The 24,087-nt window shown below is 44.2% G+C and overlaps 1 protein-coding gene across 3 annotated transcripts in view; it reads right to left on the reverse strand.

Annotated features, from left to right (window-relative positions):
- The window catches only part of LOC106748999, a 71,755-nt gene extending 49,234 nt beyond the window's left edge, over positions 1–22,521 (reverse strand). For all 3 annotated transcript variants that reach the window (XM_014627989.1, XM_014627988.1, XM_014627990.1), the window contains exons 1-2: positions 22,084–22,521; positions 21,299–21,545 (exon numbers count right to left, since the gene is read on the reverse strand). The gene's annotated coding sequence lies outside the window, so the exon portion shown is untranslated. The remainder of the gene's footprint in view (positions 1–21,298; positions 21,546–22,083) is intronic.
- Between the last annotated feature and the right edge of the window lie 1,566 nt (positions 22,522–24,087).

Raw genomic sequence — 24,087 nt, forward strand, 5'->3', positions numbered from 1 at the left:
CCCCCCCCCCTCCCGTCAATTGTCGATGCATCCCGTATAGTCCGGTTATTATCCGAAACCGTCTCTACTAGACTGGTCGAGACTGCTGCAGCTCACCTTGTGCACTCTGACGAAGATACGTACGGCGGTAAAACTACCGGGCAAGGGTTAAAACAGCGCTCATGCAACGATCATATTTCTGCTCACGAAACGCGGTTTCACGACACGTGCATAGAAAACGTGGATGAAGTCATCGCGATGACGTCAACATCTGATTACGCGATCGTTCAATCTTTCCTTCCGCCTCCGCTTTTCGCGGCCGAGCAAATAGACGATGTTGTCGAAACCGTTAGAGTTATGAACAGGCGTGACAAAGTCAAAACAATTGTAAAATATTTCGAAAAAGTTTGTGGCGCGTAATAAATAAAGTCTCGAGTTTTACCGCTAGGATTATGTACGGCTCAAAAGTCCTTGGATCAACGGACTCGCCGGACGAATAAAAATTGTTAAATATAGGAGAGGCTCCACCGATATATACAAATGGGTCTTCGCATCATCGGTCCAAATTGCTAGCCGATAAAAAAACTGTGAAATATTTTACACAATAGATTCAGCTATATTCGCTTATCTCAGGGTGTTCGTGCGGTTTCGTCTCGCGGAAATGTCCGCTGCTCCACGTCAAACGCGCACAGAGAGGGAGAGCACACCTATGCGCGCCGGTGCACCTATGCACGCACTTCCGCTCGGGCGCGTACGTATATTTTCAGCCACAAAGTTGATTCACGAGCCAACGTCCAGAAATAGTCAATCACTATAAAGCCGCGACGCGTAGGAAGGGCCGGGGCTCGCCGCTCGACTTTCATTGCCGGTCGCGTCGAGAAAACCGACATTTACTGCCATCGAGAGAGAGCTCAGAGCGAGAGAGCAAGCGCTCCTCTCTCTTTATCTCTCTCTCTCTCTCTCTTTCCCCTTCTCTCTCTACCGCTAGAGACGACTGCTATCGACGGCTGCCGTGATCCAATTATCTTGCCATCTAATCTAATCCGACACAGTAATTACAACGAAGTCGTCCTGCCGACGCTCGTTATCCCTCGCTGTCTGAAGGCGAGAAAACAGTTGCGAAGTCTCGTTACATGCCGGGCGTTAGCGACATCGGCGCGTCGAACGTCGCTTGTGTGCGTTTTGATAAACATAAGAATCGAGAGATATCCTCCGATGAAAATTTGTCGTCACTCGTCGAGACTTAGGAGCCGTTTCCGGTGCGAACGAACCTTTCTTTTCTCATTAATTAATTTCGAACAGGTTTTACGCCAGACAGGAGATTTCATTCGACTTTAAGACGGTACTCAGCGCATTAACCGTAAAAAGTTGCGCGATCGGATGTAAAAGTCAGGATTCTTAATTACGCAATCTATGATTAACGATTACGGCGAGAGAGAGAGAGAGAGAGAGAGAGAGAGAGAGAGAGAGAGAGACAGCAACATCGTATGCATAAAACCGCGCTACCAATTAATTTCTCATCTAGACGTCAATTTGACTTAATTAGGGATTCATCAGCCGACCGGCCGAGAGGTCGAGATGAACTTTCTCAGGTAGGCGCGCACGGACGAGAAACGCGGCGCTTCTTACTACGCGTACTTGGGTGATTAAGAACTAGAACGAAATAATCCTCAATTATGCCCCGTCCGTCTATCCCGCTACTCTTCTTTCACCGCTCGCATGGCTTCCGGCACGCGTCGTCGGTAACGTTAACTCGCGCGACGCGGTTTCCGGCGGCGTGACTTCCTGGCCGGAGAAACGCGGCCCCGCGGAGGAGGTTCCTCCTGTGCAAGGAGCCTCCGGCTCGAAGATCCGAGCCGGAACTCGCGCGAACCGATGCCGTTAGTCGCGTCTTCCTTGTCGTCCCCGTTAATAGAGCAGAGCATTGCAATGGTGCCCGAAGGAGGTGCACACACACACACACACATTTACGCCGTTACGATATAGGAAAAGCCGCGCCAATAAAATACATGTAATCAAATAGAAATACGCGTGGATTCGGGTCACGCAACGCGATGGTATTGTAACGCGCGACCGGAGAGAACCGCGGGACATACAAGCACGATTGCATGAGAGAATCGGTCTTCTCCAACAGGAAAACGACGTATCTTCGTGGAAGAAAATTTACGACGGGAAATTACTCGAGTGATAATATAATAGCAGTATATCTAAATAATTAAGTACGGAAACGATCAATTTCGATTCTCTCGACACTGTTGACACAACGTAGGACGTGTAATTTTCGAAGACTCACGTCATCGGTAATGTTGCATAAAAAGAAGCAACACACACATACAATTATCAATTACTATTTTAAAGTAAAAGTTTCTCAATAGCCTGTCCAGCTATACATTCGAGGCCGAGTATGTTTGCACGGTTCGCCATTTTTAAAGATCCAGGTCTCACTCGCCCAAGCAGCGCTATGCGTCGGCGGCGGAAGCGCAGAAATTGACTCTAACGACGCCGTTGTCCCGCGAATTCGCGTCGCCGGCGCTACTACGGATCTCGGATTTATAGATCCGCCGATAAACGTGGCCGTGTGTGTAAGCGTAAGCACTGATCTTCCATGCGTGAATCCTGAACGAAAGAAGATTTTACGTATGCACGTGTCACGGATCACACGATTCGTGAATCCTGGATTATAGTCGGATTCAGTGACACGGTAACATATGGATATAAGATCCTCGTGTTTATAGATTCTTTGATCCTAGATTCTATGACCCGACCGCGGGGTTGCTCGACAATCGATAGTCGGATTTATAGATCTTAGAGCGTGCAAATCCTACATCGCAGATATTTCCGGATTCTTCCACTTTATAGACGTCGAATTTTTGAAAATACTTCTTCGCATTTACTAATATCCTCAATCTATTGCTTGAAAATTTAAAAGAATTTTAAACTTTAAACTTTAAGAATATTTTTACTTTAGGATGCGGAAGGATTTACTTGGGAAGGATTTACTGCACTCACGGTGAAGCGATGTTACAGTTTGTGCATCCTGCGGAAGATGAGAAAGCGGTAGGCCGATTAATTACGACAACGCAATAATCCGCCTCGTTCCCGGCGAACGGGCCCGAGGATTCATGCGAAGGATGAGGGATACGACGTAACGACCGCTCCATCTCCCTGATCCTGCGTCTTCCGCGTCTCGACTTCCTTCTGTCGCGCGAGCATTAACGTAACTGTAGTATCAACGGACCGTAATACGAGCGACTATCTGTCGCTGCACCTAGAGCAGTCGTCCTCTGACAGTGGTTACTAGGATTACGTATATATAGGGTGATATGTGTGACATAACACGAGAAATCTATGAAATAGAAGGCCCGCCATCGGTGAGAGTAGTTATGCAAAAGTGGTTTCTAATATATTGGTTTTTCATCGAGATAGTGTTAATAGAGCAGCGAGATAAGTGATGTAGAAATGATCAAGAAGTGTACAAGTGTGTGCATTATTTTATGATACACTCGGTATACGTATTATGCTTCTCCTTATATGCGAGCGCGAAACGAGTCCCCGATATAATCATGTATCCGATTTCAACCCTCGCGGTCGGCCATAGCCAGTCCTGTCGGATTTTCTAGAAATCAGGATCTGCGCTAAATCGAGCAAGCGAGTTAACGAGTGCTCAGCGACTACCGCTCTGTATCGCGATTTTCCGCGATCTCGCTAACGAGAACCGGTGAAACCGGCGTCTTGTTAATGGCGCACGCAGGATTAACCCGGTAGGACAGAACCGCGGAAAGACTCGCCGGCAGCGGTATCATGGGGTTTAAGTGATTCCACCGCCATTTACGGTTTGTATATGAGCTTCTCAGAAGGCACCGGCACAGTTCTTTACGCGCAGAAGTATGATTCATCTAAAGAGGGCGAGGAACGGCCAATAAGAGTCGTATAACTGTAACTATTTGGCATTAATGTAATTATTAACATTTTTACGCATTACTAATGTATTTTATTTCAAAATTATGGTAGCGATATTCTCAATCGATCTTTTTCATCAATTGAAATCCTTGCGAAAGACAAAAACCCGTTTAATTTGTTCTCGGATCGAAAATCTCGGCGGGTCGATAACTCTCGAAGAGCGCGCGATAAGAAAATTAAACACAGAAAGTGAATCGAGAAACCGGACCCTCAAAGTGCTTCTCAGAGGATTAATAAGAGCGGGTCAGCGACCGTGGGCTGCGCGTTTTATCAGCGCGAGTGCTCGGCGGGAGTGCGTTTCGTCTGGTTTAAATCGTTCCTATCTTGCAGCAGACCTTCTGATTCGAAAGTGCAGTGATGAACGCGCGAATAAACCGCTACAGCGTTGCGACCCGCGAACCCACGAAAGATCGGGTGAGCGAAGCTGTGTACGGCCAGCTTATGGCGATAAAGTCATTTCGCAGCGATCAAAGTGACGAGAGAAAGACGAGAGCGGGAGAAAGAGAGAAAGAGAGACAGAGGAGGAGATGAATGGGCGAGATTCACGGAACTCTTTCGCCGTTTATCTCCTTTTGGAATTTATTGGACACTGCGGAGTCGAGCTCACGGCACCCTCGATAATTAGCATGTTGCCGATCAAAGCGCTATACTTAGTTTCTCACGATTCACGTGTACAACCAGCGCGTTCCCCCCTCCTCCCCGAGACAGACGCGCTTTCACCTGATTACGGATTCTACGGTGATTACTTCTCGTGAAAACATTTCGTCGGAACGCTCTCGAACTTACTCGGTAAGAAACATTTTCCGTGTTCATCGATGCTTAAATCACGTCTTTTCACGGCTCGTAGTTTTCACGACAGCTACTTGAAAACTAACTAATTAAAAGATTTCGCTTAAGGAAATGATTCAACGAGGAGTTCTTTCGTGTTTGCAGACCCGGCGATCATCGATCCGCGTGCAATTCGCTGGCCGTGTAAAAATTCTCTGTACTCGCGTGATGCCGCGTTTATGATCGCCATAACGACAGCGGAACGATGATGAGACAGTGCCACTGTGCGGAGGTTAACGATTTGCGAGTCCGGTGGTTAGGTTCCGCGCGTGCACGACGCCGGCATTGAAATTTCTCCGACTGACTATTACGCGGTCGTCCACCTTGTGCGATCATCGACTTCGGATCGCCCAAAGAATCCGTGCTTGTTCGACAGAAAGGCAGAGAGTGAGCGTGACGCTCAAGAGAGAACGACGCGTCGCGGACAGCCTTTTTTGCGAATTAAGATGACGACTCATGTCGGTGAGGAGAAGGAAAAAAATTGCACGAAGAATTCGCGAACGGTGATTTAGTCGCGCGATTTCGTGAGCTGAGAGCGCGAACAAAACCGAATGCCCGCGAGAACCTATTGTGTCTAACGGTACCGATTATTGCGAGACGAGCACACACGTTATACCGCGCAACCACTAAGAGCCACAGAGAAGTGACTCTTCTCTCTCTCTCTCTCTCTTCCTCTCTTGCCCTCTCTCAGTTCTGAGTACATCATTCCGGCGTTGCCGGCCGTCTGTGACCCGTTTACATTGGCTCCCAACAAAGTTGGCCAACAAAGAATCTCGCCCCAGACCGAATTCCGAGGTTTGTTGGCCGGCAATGTTGGCACGGGCTTTGTTGACCATTCGGAACCCGCTTATTAGATCGCCGATAACGCTTCTGACTAACACGATCGGCCAGTCGAGTAGAAGTCTCGTCTCAAGAGAGAATATAAATAAAATGACGCTGATAAAAATATTTCTGATGTTATTTCAGCTTCTTGAAAAAAAAAATGCTAACGGTGCACACGGTGCAGTATCCGTATTCCTTCCTGCGAAAGGATATGGCGGCGAGGAGGGACAAAGAGGGGGGATCCATTCCGATCACGTTCGCGGGGATAAAAGCCACGACGGAATCAGGCCGACTGTCGGGGGACTCGACCGACTTGTCGCAACAGCGACTATTTGGACGATTGTCAATGGTGCGATCGATATGTGCACTGTCATTAAAGTGAGAAGGGATCCGTCACACGCGTGACGGCGAGTTTCGAAAGCGTAGATCCGCAGAGTATTTATCTACTTTTAGAGACGCTTTGTATGTAGACCGGCTACTTTGTATCGCGAAGAAAGAAGCTGGCGCCAAAGCGTACTTCTAAAATTGACGTTTATTGTAAATTACTGCGGTGATTTTGACTCCGAACGAACGCGTTTGGACTTTGACTCGGCGATGCACGATCGTTTGGAATCGTGTTCCTGCATATGCAGGCACGATCGCACGCGTGACATAGCGCATAACATAATACGCTAATCTTGCCACGCGACGACGTCGCCGCTGACCTTCAATCTGTCGCGGGACCCTCTTTTTCCCACGGCCAACTGCTTCCGTTTAGTGTCGCTGGGTACACGAGCACCCTCATGTAGCCCTCGATAAAAAACGCATAAGTCGAATGTCCTACTTGTCGGGATAGACTTGGGATAGCAGGACGCAAAATTAGACTTTTTCGCCAATTTCCGGGATGTTGTCGAATAATGTTCAACTATTTTAATAATAAGCAAACTTATATAGCAACTCATATAGCAATATTCAATATATCAAAATACTATTAATAACATTTGAAAAGAGATACTTTCGCACGTGTTGTTAAATCACTTTAAATTGGACTTGCGAAACGCACGAGTCCTTTTTATTAAAACTGGCTGTCTCCAGCGAATTTTTCCAACGTCGTCAAAACGAAAGTTCCCCATGCATCAGTTTGCATGAATTTGCAAGGAGCCAGCCAGGATGCGTTTCGACTGACCCGGTAATTCGGAATGCGGATAAAGCGTCGCGACGTAAACAGCCTGCCGCGAGAGCTCCAGGCGGAGGGAGCGTGGGTGTGTCGAGTCAATTGGCGGAATTGGACGGGTTAAGTGCAACGATGCGATAATCCAATAAAGTTATCGTTAGCTGTAAACGCTGCGGAACGGGAACACGATCTTCCGCGAAGACGCGCCTTTCGCCTAGCGAACCATTCTTGCAAGGGGTACTTAACCCCTTGTCGTCCGATAAGAACGAACAGAGCAAATATCAGCACTTGTTCTTAGTTTGCCGTGCTCTTATAATGCTATTAAATATCTGTACACAGTGTATGTTCTGCAAATATCTGTTAATTAATATACAGGATAACATACATAATTGGTGCACTTAATACATATGAGATAATGCTTCAAAATAATTTCAAAGCTGAGATGAGTTTTCTTATCAAAAAGAAACGTCGAGTCGCGATTAAAAGAGATATCGGTGAATTGTGTTGTAAAAAAGGGTAGAGATATGAATTACAAGAAAAAAGAATATTCAATATTAAAAGTATCAAATTCACGAATAAAAAATATGATATCGACTGGGAGAGAAATTCTAGTGAAGGAAAGATTATATTTCCATTAGGAGATATCGCTATTGTTCACCAATTACGCCTGCTACCGGTATAACGATTATAATGAAGCGGTATAATCTGATCGAAGCTCGTCTTTAAATGTAACATTTTATTTAGATAGACGGAGCGATATCGATATCGCTCTATCATATATCCCTAAGAATACATCGGGTCAATGAACAGTAATTCATCCACGATTCTCAGACGATCGTTGGGGCTCGGGGTTCGCGAGTCGCTTCCGGTTTCATCCATTTTAGCTGTGCTAATGGAGACAGTGCAGACGCGTGGCTTAGCGAGTAGAATTTCGGTGGTTCTAGGAAGCTGGCCAAAGAGTTATTTCGATCCAACGGCATACACCACACTGGGTCAGCGTACCAAGACAATTTCCCGAGCGCCGCAAGGCGCGTCGCGACGGTCGATCCCATCATCATGTGCATTTTACGCCACGTTTTCACGTAATACATTTTTAATCCGGCTAAAATATGAACTGAGACGATGTCCGACACAGTATTACTTTTAAGTTGATACGTTTCCCGCGACGATAAATAACCTACCGCGTTTATTCATCGTATAAAATGAAATCGCGTTTCCTGCAGCGGACGGAGGGATGCATTTCCGCGGGTTCGTGGTCAATAAATCGGCGAGGAACGAAAATGGAGGTTGGTACCGCAACGCGAATCGTTCCTTTAATTGCCGGTTTCGTGCGCGAGCCGCCGATGTTACCTTTACATTGATACAGCCTCGGCTTACAAAGGTCGGCCGGTCATTTATTCCGTATCCTCGCCGTCTCACTTTACGTTCCATGGAGTTTAATTTACATTCGTGGAATCGCACGCTATTATACATATATGTAGCGGAACATATGCACGCATTCCAACTATATTCCGAATAACGTGTCGGAGTGGTAAAACCGGTCGATGTTTTGCGGCTGAAAATTTGTCGATTAAATTCTCAGCGGAGAGAAATTCTTACCGGCAAAATATTAACTTTGAAAACTCCCGAGAGAATATAGTTTGTCGGATGTACGCCGCAGGACACCCTGTATACTCGTTCAAATGCAGAATTTAATTAACGCGTACAATCGCGCAGAATCGATTCTAAGTTTGTCGAAGAATATCCTTGGATGAAAGCAAGCGGGGAAGCTCGAAGATATACCTTGTGTGCACTTTACATAGGTATATAAGCCACTTGGAAAGGGTTGAAGGCAAACATTTGTGGCCCGTAAAATTTAAAGTGACGAGGCGTCAGAGGGTGTGCTTCTTGGAGATCACAAGAGTTATTGGAGCAAGCCGGACTGAATGGAGTAACCCATTGAGTGAACTTTCAATTTAAGACTCAAATTGAGAACCGATTTTTCTCAGTCGGTGTTATTATACGAAAAATTAATCGATGTTCTCCACGAATTAGGAAGAATTAAATAAACAATATATTGACAAAAACAATAACTTTCTCTCTCTCTCTCTAATTTTATACAAAATGAAAAATGTATCTTTTAATTTCGAAACTAATTTATGGAAATGATATAACCTACTTATCACAAATAATTACTTTAAAATGGCATTTCGTGCAAATTCGTTGCGATAACGAGGATTTGATAGCGATAACACAAAAATATCTCTTTCGTGCTACAATCCTTTCACATTCTAAATCACCGACACCGACAAAATTGCAACGCCAAAAAAACTCACGAATCACATCGCGAAACGACTATACCAACTTGCGCGCGTATGTGTCGTCAGTGAGTTAGGTCAGTTGCCAGAATTAGAACGTGCCAGTGGATGATGGATGATCACGTTTGTGTTGCGTCGTCGCCTCGGAGAAATGTTCATAGAGGGTGCATAGAATTCTCGACTATGAATTCCACGGTGATATTTCCTCGCCAGGAAGTTGATTGGTCAATTTCTCCTTTTGCAACATTTAAATATTTCGATAGATAAATTCCAAATGAAAGTCCACCCAACATGTGTTATTAGCCGGTGATTTTATATTTCTAAGATGTCTAAAATAAAACATCCACGTGCACGTATTGATTTTACTCCCCATGTTTGTAAACGCGTTAAAACAAAATTTAATCAATAATTTTTACAAGCGAACCAGTACTTTTCCTTTATTATAGCTTTCTCCCGTTGGTGAGGCGACAACTCGCGTGAATTTTCCATGTCGTTCTCATATTCTCCGTCGCCTCGCAAATGTGTGTCTTCGAATTCCTCGTTGCAACGCTCCTGTACCTGACACTCATTGCGCGATATTTCCATCAGGCGCCTCCTTCGCGAGCGTGAGTCGCGCTGACAGGCGGGCGCGTGTCTTTTTTGCGATCCGAGAGCCGATGTCCGACAGAAATATCGCGTGATAAACGTCGTGAGCGCGTAAGCCTTACCGTAAGTCTTCGTATTTTTGAGGCTCATCGAAAATAGAGATAGGAGTGAAAATGGAAAATGCAACGAGAGGTAAAAGAGCGAACCGGAAGAGGATACAGGGATGCGCACGGATTTACATAACTGAGAAAAAGCAAAAAAAGAAAAAAAAAGAAATTATGAGAACGTGAGAAATCAACGGGGGCGCATTCGTGATCAAATCTTCGAGAACGTTTTATTCCGAGAAAAATATCGTTCATCTAAATTTGTATCGCTTGGTTCGCCATCAATCTTGCCGTTCCGTTCGAGTTCATTTTGACCCATTTTCCATTTTAAAATGCAATAACTCTGCTTCCAACATTTTTATATTTCACGATTGTCACGACTTTCAAATGCGCATTTATTATATAATACGACAAATAAATTTACTCGATTAAGACTGCATTCAAATACATAAAAAGACATTTGAACACGTACCAAATATACACGATCAATATAATATATTAACATAATAAATATCGCAATTTTTGCTCTGGAAAATCTAATGTTTCAATTAATAATATTACTTTTCTCGACTTACATAAAAATCAGTCACTGAAGCACAAAAAAGTGTATTATCTTAACAGCAAATATCCATAGGATGAATGGGCTGACGAGATCGAATTTCCACACTTCTACTTTTACAAAGTTCACGCGAAAATATATACGATCTAAAATTACTAAAAATAACGGAGAAAAAATGAGGAGAGGAAGAGGAAGATTGGAGAGTGCAGAGTTCGCACGAAGCACAGGATGGGCAGGGTCGCGTTGAATTTCAAGCACTTAGCGAAACACTCTCGCTCCAGGGTCCCCGGGCCCTTCCGCCCTCCTGTCGTCGGGCCTTTCGGCATTGTCGCGGGCTCAGTGGCCCGTGAAGCTGACGATCGAACCTATCAGATCGTGTTTCATTGTCACACCGTTCCTCAAAACCCGCTGCCCAACCCTGCGGCAATCAGGTGCGGCACGTATGTGTGTATAACCGCAGCACGCGAACAAAGTTGTCCGGATATTAGCCCAGGAAGGAAACATAAATCCAAGTCACCCACACCTGTCATGAGTCTCGTTACGCAATTATGATCCTGCTCGCGAAATAAAACGATACACGAAAATGAGAAACCGATCGTCGCGATGGAGCGTCGCGTTTGAAAGTCAGGTGTATCGGTGAGCAAATAAACGGTCGATATCGCGATATTTTTCAGAGACAATTTAATTCATCTACTAGATAAAAATATCTTGTCCTGAACGTTCGTTCGTCTTCCGAACGCTAATGTCTCTCTCGAATGTTAACGCGAGGTTTCAACTTTCGGCCGTCGTCGCGGAAATAACCGCGGGAGATATACGACGGGAATAAGAGAGGATACTGCTACGATTATTTATCATAGCGTTTCTATTCTATCTGGAAAATTTCGTTCCTTCGGATTACACATGAGTCGAGCCAAAATCGAAGGGGATTTATACGGCGTACGATACAGTGTCATCCGTTACGCACACCCTTCCAGTTTACGAGCAATGATCGCGATATAACGTTTTTCCTTTACATACCGCGCTTTACATCTCCGTTAAATGAGCAGGGTTGTCTGTATGTCCTACATTGTGTGCAATAACCATGACATTTTTTCGCTCGTGCTGATGCAGCTTACACATCGAGCGTCTCTTGTACGTCTTCCCCGACACTGAGCGCAACGTGACGTTTGTCGGCATTTTTCTTCAGAGACGTGGGAACTAATTGAATTACGGGATTGTCGGCCGTCGACGGGTTAAACGCTAGCGAGGCATTTAAGTCGCGACCTCTCCAGAAAGAAAGCTTAATGAACCTTAGAATGAACAAAAATGCGCCGCGAAAGCGATTTCCTCAAATATATATTTCCAATTGTCGTTCGATCAATTAAAAAAGAATCTCGATTCGTTTCAATTCCAAATTTTTCCACGTGTATCTCAATAGAAACGAGAAATGCGGGTATCTTAGAATGAATTTTCTGATTTTTCTGTATGTCTCGGAAAGATAAAGTAATTTTCAGTAAATACGCGGCCAATTGCAAAATGAGGTCAACTATATTCCGCGCAAATATATGCTACGATATTACAGAAATAAATATGTACGCTGAGAGAGTTATCGGATTTGACATAATAACTCGTTCTGAAGAGAAAGCAAACTCCGTTCTATAAACTACGGAACGCAGGAAGTGGAATCGAAACTCCCAAAGACGATTATTCGAAGCCCGATAGCACTAAGTTGCGCTAAATATATACTCTCGCAATCCTTGTAAGTTTACACAAATGCTTTGCACTTTATAAATAAATAATTATTAAGGAAACATCCCTCTCAAAAGAGTCTATTTATTTATCTACTTCACACGTAAGAGAATCTCAATCCGTATATATTATCTTAAAGAAGCCTAAAAACTTTATTCTAAAAATCGTTCATAAATTTTTGCACGTTTTAAAAAAAAATTCAGTTTTAAATTCGCATACTTTTTCTTAAATGCCGAAATATATCTCTGATTTATTTCGCCTGAAGATACGCGAAAGGGTCTACAGAACCTTTGCAGAAATATTCGGAAGAAAACGAATAGGTCGTTTTCAACCGAGCTTTTCACAATCGTCATTGTCGAAAATTCAAGTCGAGCGAACAGTACTGCACCCTCGATCGCTATATACCCTGTACTTCCCGCGTCCCCTACACGACCATGGTGACCCTTGGACACCGCAGGGAATGGTTGTGGATGCGGGATGCGATGGGCCAGCTCTTTCCTTCGCCCACCCGCACACGGCACTCGCGGGAAATCGATATCGCGTCTGCGCAACGCTACATCTCCAACGTTGTTCGTAGGTTCAAATCGAGGGAGAGCCACGGTCACCCCCTGATGTAGCTTCCAATGATTTTCTCAGAGACTTGAGAAAATTCTGAAGGGCTCTCTCGTGCATTTTTTAATATTTTACACGTTATCATCAACGATTCTTTACAATTTTGTCTCGTAAAAAGACCTTGAAAATTTGCAAATTCGTGGATTCGATCGCAGAGGTCCTTATATTTCCTTATTTAGAATCACACCGTTCTTTATTCTCGCCGTTTAACACCGCCATCGTGGTAGGAAAGCAATCCCGACTGACTTACGACACAACGCCTCGTCACGTAATAAGAAGACTCCTTAAATGGAATGATTTTCACGCGATATCGCGACGCTTAGCTCACTTTCTCAGAAGCATCAGCATGAGAATATCTCATGACTATCAGCCTTGCTATCTTTACCACCTGCTAAGGCGACAAGGAACGCGAAATTTGTAATCTACTACGTAAACACGTAACGTGATAAGCCAGCAGGATCACAATGTTACTCCGTAGCTTACGAGTAAATGAAAGAAGTGTTACACACAAATCTATAAGTTATTTCTAGCCGATACCTAACCATCTTGACTTATATCCCGTAATAAAAATATGAATTTCCGATTTTTCTGTAAACAGCGCATCGAACGAAAGTTGCTTATTCTCAGTCGATATCTATTCAATCGCGAAATCATCGAAACTTTGTATTTTCACGAATTAACGTCATCAGCTTTGTGGTTCGCGCGAAATAAGGTTGATTACTTTACTGTGAGGTATCCAACCAGTTCCAAAAAATAATAATCGACGCCACGCAATTTTTACATATTGTTTTAACCGTAGCTATCGACAGCGTATAATTTTTACACGTTTTATGAAATGAAAACGGAAAATCAGACGCGATTGGAAATCGTTCCGCCTAGATAGATCCGAAGTAACGATTCGAGGGCGCGCCCGTCGGGGAAAGCCTGCTTTTCCACCGTGACTTCTCAGGACATCGTCTAGACGTCGTCCTGGAAGCCCACCAAACTGCAACCGGGTCGACCCATATACCGGGTGACCCGGATAACTGGCCACGGCGGTCGACGTGAAACGTTTCGGGTTGTGGCGCAACTCGGCCGCGTTTTCGGGAACCAGTTTTTCCGGAAATTACGGGGCACTCGCACTGAGCGAGGCGATTTCGACGATGTGAGCGCCGTCGCGTACAAAGCCGCTCACAAAGTAAACTTTCAGATATTCCCATGCGGTCGAGATACGTTCGGCGATACGAGTTTATCGAACGTCGTACATATATATTTGTCGACTCGAGTTAGTCGAGTAATTTCATTATATATTTGCACGATACTATTTTCGTGCTGAGCAAAAAGAAACTTAATCGCATTTAACGTTAAACGCGCGCGCCGCACGTGGAAACGGACCGTTGCGCAATGCGCTGGCGCAATTTACAGGCACGATCCTGAGCGACTTTCGCGCAAGTTATAACGATCCTGGGCTTCGTTACGAGCTTTACGTCGTAATTCCCGTGTAACTTGAACACGGCGTGCCCGAGGCGAATTATTTTATAGCTAGCGGCAGGCGTGCGGTACTATCACGTAAAATCGAGAGATTATCGTCGTTTGTGGTAAATATTGATTGTAGCCGGTGAACGCACGAAAATATTTGTGCAATGAGGGTTATTCGGTATCTGCCATTTCAGTTCACTGGAGTAAACATGACATCGTAATATTTTAACGTAAAAATGCAGAACCATGACAATAACAATAATCATTATAAAATTCTCAAAATATGGCTGTTTCAATTGATAATCGTAAAACCATTAAAGAATCACGATTACGGGAAAGAACGTGTAAATATGAATATCAAGTCTTACCTAAACAATGATAATGAAGCTTAAAGTTAAATGTTTATGCGTGGTTGAGTACATTGTGCCGTTCTTTCGCGATTCTTCAAAGGACTACATTGCTTTGTTCTGGAAAACGACATTTTACGCCGTTATTATATCTGATTTCACAGACCTTACGAACACACTCTTCGTCAGCAGTACAACGTCTCCATGGCGATCAGACCGAGCTCAAAATCGATAATTTAAGCGGACGTTAGGAGAGAATTAAGAAGCCGTAGTTGCATTAATTTCGAATCAAACTCCGCGTGTCACACTCTGTTTTGCATTTGAGCGCCGGTGTGTGCATACTGCGCATATGATGCAATACAAATATATAGAGGAATAATGCACAAGGTTTCCTTGTCTCCTGTCAGCATTTTTCGTATAAATTTAACCTTACAGCAGAATAATCTCGTGACAGCACAAACAACACTCTGTGACGCAAGGCTTCTTCTTTCTCCCTTTATTTACTTCGACACCGTGTCTCTACCTATTATTTCCAACTGTATTGATGCGAAGCCAACAAAATATACTGTGATATTACACTACGTAATTAAAACAAACAAAAAAAAAAAGAAAATGAAATGGTACATCACAATCCCGATGATCCGTGATCCCGATTCACGGTATTTTTATCGAGGTTCGTGTTTAACATTGATTCTTATCTCTGACAAACAACTTATTATTTATAAATAAATACATATGAAAATCTCGCGAGTTCACTGCTCAGAGCAATCACGTCGAATCTCTCGAAATGGCTCGACCGAGAAAGGCATTTAACGCTTTCAAGAAATGTCAGCGGCCACGAACGAAGAAACGGCAGAACGGCTGAAAATGTCAGCGGCACTGTATGGAGATACTTTTATTCCAAATATTTTCCACGGTCCCGTATTATAATGTTCCGCCTGGACGACCGGTTAACATTTCAGCCTCGGGACTTAACCTTCGACATACTTAACGGCACGCTTTAATTCTGCAAATAACGACCGCGCGCTTAATCCCCCAGACGCGGTTAATTAATTTTTAATTGAGCGTTCTGCAGAGAGCCAGTTTTCAATTAACGTTGATCTAGACACGGAAGAATAGCTTCTTTGTATATACTTTTGCACGTACTTTCGTGTGTGACACCACGCGAACATTCGACGATGGTAAAAGTGGGCACCGCTTTTCTCGCAAAGTAAAAAAAATATATATATTCACGCATTTCGATGACTCATGATTCAATTTTAACGCTCCGCTGCTTCGCGCCGCTAAAAATTCTTGCGCGCCTGTGGGCCAAATTAACTGGATATCGGCGATATTGGCGGGAATGCAAGATAGAGAGAATGGGTGGTGAAAGAGATAGAGAGGTTGTATGAGGTAGAGCAGAGAACGACTGCCAGACGTCGCGAAGTCTAGTAATGGTTCTCTAGATATAGGCCTACCTATGAGGGATCAGCCGCTTGCACCCCTCTGTGTTACAGGAGAGAAAAAAAATGGCGTTCGCAGAACACAGTTTCACTAATTAGAACTTAACGGATTTTACGGAGTGCCCCGCGGTTAACCTCAGCTATAAATTTTTTCAAATCTATCGCCGACGTACATTTCAGACTTTTAATCTTTCAATCTGTAAATTTGGTTACTTTTAAAAAATAATTATTCACTCATCGAAAATAAAATTTACGAGCATGTTTCGCAGATTAAATGATATCTTTCTAAATGTTCCGGTGCATAAGTATAATAAACGAGAAATGCCCACGTAAGTACACCGAGTACGCATCAATCGCGAGTATTCTAATAGAAGCCAATTTTTCCAGATTAGATTCTCATCCTGTCAATGAGTTAGCCAATTAATCCTATTAAAAACCTCACGAGTGCTCGTGAACACTCGGAGCTTTTGTCGCGCACGAGCATCGTCGTTATCGAGAGGCGGAAGCAAAGAGAGGCCAAACGTTCGATTTGGCATTTTTATGAACGCATTGTCTCTGGAGGGTAGTGTCGGAAAAGCCGAGGGTCGCAACGAGGGGAGAATATCCCCGGTTGGAAAACCGAGGGGGAACGTGTGGAAATTGGACGTACGAGCAGCTCGCGTCTCCACATCCCGCTAATATTTACTGATTCGCGATCGCGACGCAGATCGGTCAACTGCTGATATACGGAGAATGACTGGATACATCTGTCACCATCTGCTCGGCCACAAAATAAGCAGGGGTGAGGAATGATTCATGCTTTGACCGCACGCTCGTATTAACCGTGGACGTTCGCGTCACGAAACAGGCGTTACTATAAATTAAAGCAGCAAATCAGCAAACGAAATACCTACGAAGTGCACTCTGAAAACGAGCGGACTAACCGTAAGCGAGTATATCTAAGCTTGAACTAAATTGGATTCTACATCTGAACTAAAGTATAAAATTCTTGTCCATAAATACGATCGGATTTAGATATCTTTTATCTAAATATTTACAACTTCTCTCGCTTCCACGTTAAACAAAAATCATTACGATAAAGTTCTGCTCTTGAAAATAATAAGGAAGGATTCGCATTTTGATTAGATTAAGATGACGGTCGCGATTACAAATCAGATATTTAAGCGAGCGCTGCTCGAAACCGCCGCGGTATTATTGCTATTGTTCCCGACAGTGCAATTTACACAGGCTGTAATCAGAACGATTGAGATCGGCGAAGCAGCAACGGGTGATATCAAAGCGACTGCCGATAATGCAATAAGTAGCAGTAAAAAGGCATTAATTCATCGCGATCACCATTGTTGCTCGCGTTCGACGTCGCATAAAGGAACTTCCGAGAGAACTAAGTCCCGTTTATGACGACACAAGAGGCAACTGGAGAGAGAGAGTGTCAGGGCCGCATCGTCCAAGGATATTTCGATGCCCTCCGGCATCGAATGAATGCCGCTTCGTCTTATTTTTGGCTATGCCAGATTTATGAGAAGGCACGCGAGTGCGTGTATGTTCGCCCGGTTCGCGTGAGTCATCTGCGTACACGTCTACGCGATAAATTTTGTAAGTTTGTGCTACAGAGAGGATAGCCGGTGAAGTTCGCTTCAACAGGAATTCAATTTTGGAATTTTGTCGCCGCGAGATGGCCCAGCGCTGAAAGCCGGAAAGAGCCGCGACAAATTATGGCTCCTTGCCAAATTCCTTTTTGCCTTAATCCGCTCCTGGCGAGTATATTCGAAGCAACGAGCGCTTTGTTCCGCGTTCCCCTATTCGCAAACGCGGCACAGTTGCGGTAGCCCCATAATACCGTTCGCGTGATGAGCACGCGACATGTGCGACTCGTTACATGCTTGATTGCCTTATCTTCCTCAGGCTCTACGTAGCACACGCGTGTCGATCAAATGCGAAAAACAGCGACGATGATAAGCTTCCTTTCGCGACGCTATTTCGCACTTCGTTTTTAAATATTTCCGATTGTCGGCGGGAATAGCTCGCGATTTATCTTCTATTTTTACTCCGTTCTTCTGATAACTTAAAGCTCGCCTTATCGAGAATAAATATTATCAATTAAATTTAATAAGCGGGATAATGTGTGTTAACGTAAAGAAGAAAATAATAAGTCGGCTAATCAAGTTTAACAGCGATAAAATAAACAGTTCCTCGTATCTGTTTTACAAACAAACCTAACTTATGTAATCAGTAGAACGAAATGGTTTTATTAATTGGATATGAATGTTACGTAACTCATCTTCGATAAACTTGTATCTAGACGAAGGAGGTGCCGAACGCAACCAATCGAACTATTTGCTTAAATTAGCGTCGGTGAGGTGCTTTGGATTCTCGATACTTGTCGTACAAGTTGTACTTGTCGTACATGCTGTACGAGATTTGTTACATGGTTAACCCTTTTAGTACCGGGCGAAAAAGAGGTGCTTATGCGAAGATAACCGGCCGATTTTACTAGGATTTGGTAAAAGGCTCATAAAAACCAAACGAAAAGCAATATTTAAAAATTATTTATTTTAATTCTCTCGTAATGAAATTAGACTATTTATAACGTATTTTAAATTTATTTTGATAGAGATCTCTCGCAATGCGAATAGTAAAGCGCTACAAGGTGCGGGCCGATATATCGGCTCTGGCACTTCTCGCCGGTGTAGCAGGAGCCGATATATCGGCTCCCGGCACTAAAAGGGTTAACTATGTTAAGAGTCGTTATTGTTATTTATGAAGCCTTCTAGAGACATTCCTAATTGATCTGGAATTCAAGCGCGCGTTTCTAGGAGAAAACGAATGCAAAAAGGTTTATGACCGCGAGAAAAGACACAAAGAAGAAAGAATTACTTCCTTCTGAATTATCGCGAAAGGGATATCGGGCAATCTTGCTTTACGTAACGACTTCTTGCCTAGACACGTAACACGCGCGCCAACTGAATCTGGAAAACAAATTCGATGGCTCCTTTCAACACGCTTGTATCAAAGCATCCGAATAAGATCGCTCAGGCTGAAACAGCTTGTATGATATTTAATGTTCCGTTTATATGAGCGCACGCGCGTGTTACATGCCAAGTGCAACGATCGTGAGAGACAAAAAAAATTATGTGTTCCGCCGCACATGTCGCGACGGCTCCCTTTACCGCAGTCGATGTCGTAAATTTTCCTTTCGCACATACCGATTATGCGTATTCATTTCTCGGGTCACTTCCTGAACTCGACTTACGCAACGTTGCGTGTACGAGATTTCGTTCATCTCGTATTACATCACGTCTACGAGTTCCAGTCGCACTTTACACGCGATTTATCATTCAATTAGTTTTATGAAAACGCAAGCGAACAGCTGTAAATTTGAATTTGTTTTCAAATCGCCTTTATCGACGTGAACGCACAAATAAAAGTGTCAACGTGCCAGGGATAATATTTGTTGCATGAGGAATGCGTCAATAAAAACGTTAGACATAAATACGCGTTAGAGCTATGAAATATTTTGAATAGACAATTATACAATGTTCTAACTTTACGAAAAAAGTGCGGGGGAATAGAAAGTTCGGACATTCTTCTCGGAACAGCTTTAAAAAGGTACGCTTTTAATGGGTCATTTCCGGTTTTCGAGCCCTCATACATGCCGAGAGTCAATCGCGTTACATAAGACACCCGCGGAAAAAAATCATAAGCAAAAGGCAGACGTAATTTGCTGAGTGTTTCCGCAACAATATAAAATCGCGGTAAAAACGCCAGCCGTCCGCTGCAATCTGCCGTTACGTCGTCGGCATAGCGATTTCGCCGTACCGCTATTGTTCGGGACACACCGTAAAAGCGGAATTTTTTTGCATCATTGACGTTCCTAATATAGTGGGTTGGGCGCGATAAAAATGTCCATTGAACGGAGAACAGCCCACAACGTGTGGGAGTTTGCGTAACACCCGCGTTAAATGTTAAAAATCCGGCGTAATTTTCAAGAAACGATATGACAAAATTCGTTCACTCGATAAATTATATCGCGCTCACACGACGACTTGTGGCTTATTTACTCGAAAAGCCCTGTTTCGAAGCAACAATTGGCCAAACTTACAATTTAATGTTCTTTCTCTGCATAATCGACGCTCGTTCCGTATGTAATTCAAGTGCTATAATAGAAATGATGACTGTTTCGCATGTGCGACTTGACCTTGCGACTACCCAACATCGTAAAAACAGTGACCACCTGTGCGTTCCCCTCACATACCAAACATCGTAAACAAAGTGAACACCACTAGCGAGGAGTTTTTGCGCGACACGCGATGCGAATTAGTAATGGAAGGAGAGAAATACGCGTACTACAATGTTCTTGACATTTAAACGGGCCGTGATTCTTTCGCAATTAATATTCTTATTTGCATTCTTTGCATAATTCCCTTTATACTTGCGCAATGTAACACGTCGTATCACTCGTAATATCTTTCACGAGACGCCGAGAAATCGGATGAATGTCAATGAACAAGTCGAAACGAGTTATGTTGAAATAATATCACAACATCAAGATTTCCCACCGATAAGACACGTAACTTTGCTACCTTTTCACGATAAAACGTCACATTAAGATTTGATGCGGCGAAGGTAGGACCCGTGTTCGTCCAATTTATAGCTCGAGGTGAAACGACGTGATAGTAGAGAAAGTATAGTCAATAAAATCCCCGAAATCGCGGAGAAATTTTGCCCAGGTGCCCAGATTAAACCGCTTTGAGATTAAATAGACCACAAAGTAGCAATATGCCACAAAATAGTTATATATCTTCTATCGCCAGACTAAAGTACATCTTAGACGTAAATAAATATAAATTCTAACAAGTAATAAAAATGTATTTGTATCTCAATAAAATAAAACTAAATCGAACGAAGGTCACCAAGGGTGCTCATTTTGCGCAATTGTTAAGGCAGCCCTGGGCCCGGGCTACACTTCGAAAAAGTGGAGCAGGGCATCGACTCGCTCGAGCCAGATGCATCCAGGAATACCAACGCCACCCTGAATTTTTGATATCGGTATTAAGAACAATGACAATTGAAATCGATATTCAGTGACTACACGATGAGCGTCGGAGCAATTTTTATTCGAAACGCGAAAGAAACTCTCACTAAAACACGTTCATATAAAGTACCGATTGTAAATACACGTTTCACACCACTATATTGTCTTAATTTTTGTCACGTAGATGCTAATAAGTCGAACTTTAAAACAGATGTATCTCCCATCAAGAAAAAATCAAAGCTCATCTGCGACAATATTTGAAGATATCGATAATTCGCTCGCTCGCGTGCTTTACGATATCGGACGCGACGGACTTATTTTCGAGATACCGCATTGGCACGGTGATGCACCTGCTGGAGCGACACCGAGGAAAGGGAAAACTGGACAAGTACCTGCCGAAACGACGATGATGTCGGCGCCGCGGAACAGCTGATCGACTCGCTCGGTGGGTGTCGGCCTAGCCTAACCTCTACGATCCGCTGTACCACTGCGGCTGCACTTTCTCACACATCCGATGCACTGGTGAGAAGTTCCCGTAGAAAATCCTCGGTCAGGACAATGTGTACGACAGGATTCCGATGCACACGCGGTCACCCCAGATTGGCGAGCAGCACCGACGCGATCGCGGGATACGGCCTCCTTGAAATCACAATTCGGAATTTGTTCAGGGCCCGTGTAAAGCCAGAGTGTAGAGCCTCGCGAATGTCGGGAACGCGCGATTCCGCTGCGAATCAGGAAACGTCAATGACGGGTGGCGTTTAATGTTTACACGGCGTCGTGACGTAATTCGCGCTGTTGATATGATTACTTCAATAACTTCCGCATGGTATTGCGATGTAATAATCTCCGTCCCGAGTTTCCGCAATAACGGCACGAACATCCGCACGGTGTCGCGACGTAATCCCCGATTCAGGATGCTACTTTAATGACGGAACGCGCATTCGTTCGCGCCCGGACGCAACATCGCGGGACGTTGCTTGACCAACGACGCGGCGTCAATGCGGGACATCGTTTCAGTAACGAATACGACTACTTGTCAGACGTCACGATGTAATATCGCACCCTCTTTAAACGACGACAACGATGACGCGCGCGGCGTTCGCACGGCGTCGCGAGTATATCATAAATCACGCGTCATCCGACTTCCACAATCGTCAGTGCTACTCACGAGACGTACTTCACGGCTGTGTGCCGAGCGCGGTCTAACGAGCGGTCCTGGAGATCGAATGCGGTATCCTCGACGCAGGACGTCGTGGCTCGCGCGGCGTCGTCGTAACCCAGTTCCTCATCGTTGCCCCGTGGCTGTTTCCGACGACGGCAGCGACGGCGGAGCTCGTCGGGACGCTCGGTCGCGCGATGCACTCGCGAGACGCTGGGAGGGACACCCGCACAGCCTCTTCGATCGACGATTAAATCGCAGTTACAGCACGAAGTAGCCTGGCCCGCTCTATTTACCGGACGGACGAGCGGAGTGAGCGCGATGAAGGCGGGGGCGGCCGTTCGACGAAGCGACACGAAGCGCCGCGGCGAGCCGGACCGAGCGAACGCGAAGGTGAGGGGGCGGCCGGGCGGACGGGACTGTACCTGTCCGACTATACAGACGATCCGATCACGCGCACGGTGGAGAGGAGACTAAAGGACTCCGTACACTCGGCGTGGACTAGATGCGGCCCGCGCATGCGTCCGCCCGCTCCGCCCCTCCGGCCCATAAGATACGCTGGATACCTGCGCTGCCCGCCCGCGGTTTTTTGCACGCGTGCTTACGTATTTCGTACGATCTACGAGAGGAATATATGTGACGATTCGTTTACGATTTCGTTGCGTTTTCTTCGAGGTAGTGTGAGCAAAGAAAAGAAGGAGCAACGGTCTAGAGATGTGCAGAAAAACGAACTGTACTTTCGAGCTATACTTTCTCTCTTTCTCCTTGTACTTCGTGATAAGTTTTCTCGTTCCTTCTCTTTTCCTCTCTATATTTCGAATGTATATCTATCTCGCTTCGATTGCGAATCGCAAGAATAGATCTCCCAAGATTTGTGGTAAGATATATTTCGACATTAAACTAGCTCTATCGTCTGTTTCTTTATTGGAAATTTAAAGTGCACATCTTTTTGCGGTTTTCATCTTTACGATGATGAAAAACGATAATGCAAATTCAAGATGGAGTTTGGAGAATTTTTCCGATACACATCGCATTTCAAGCATGTACATCGATACGTTTAATATCGTTAATTTTCGGATTCGTCACGAATCGTTGATGATCTGTGCTAATATCGCGAACATCAAGAATATCGTGACTAGACTATCGCGCGACTATCTCTCAGTAACTGATTAGCATCTCTTTACCTTTAGTCTCGAGTTACTCGAACGGCCTTTGTTGATCGTGTCGATGTTCATTCGTCGCCCGTTTATGCAAAATATTTTATCTACGAGTTTTCCTGAGCTTGTTATTCGGTACGCGTTGGCATTCAAGTGACTTTCGGAGCTTTTAGAGGTCATCGTCTCGTACGATTTCGTGTAAATTCTTTCGTGAAAAGAGCTCTTCGCGATCGCGTCCACGACACTTTCGGGAATGAACGCAGCACGCATCTGATGTGTATCACTACGCAGAAATAGATCCGACAATCATATTACCAAAGTTGTATATTTTTACGATAGCTTATTGTTTTGAAGCTGGTCGATCGCATACAAATGTACTTTTTGAAAGATGAAATTCTGTGTCCATATATTAATTCGAATAATATTCTCGATTGTCGTGATTATCCACAAGGTACTACTTAGGAGTAGTGATACATACGAACTTCATCGTGATTGCAACGGATAATTTGCGGGTATTCCATATTCCATCGTTCCAACAATTTAACGTCGCGAATATTTATTTTCTACGTCCCGAAACGTGAAACGTTTACTAAATTCGCGACAGTACATAATATTCCCTGAAACCGATGCACTCGAAGCAGTTTAGTGACATTTAATTACTTGTGAAATATTCTCGGTAAATCTCTGTCTTTCAACTTTGTTTGAATGCGAGAAATAAATTGGAATTGGAACGACGTCGGAAACAAATGACGTGTTAAATTTTCATGTTTATTATTGTACGTGAAAGAGTCGCTTGAATCAGTACCGTAATCTTAAAACATGAAAGTCATAATAACTACGGCATTCTTACGAACATTGTGTTTAC

This window comes from Dinoponera quadriceps, unplaced genomic scaffold (assembly GCF_001313825.1).
Source record: "Dinoponera quadriceps isolate SergipeBrazil2010 unplaced genomic scaffold, ASM131382v1 scaffold3061, whole genome shotgun sequence".
Classification (NCBI taxonomy): Eukaryota; Metazoa; Arthropoda; class Insecta; order Hymenoptera; family Formicidae; genus Dinoponera; species Dinoponera quadriceps.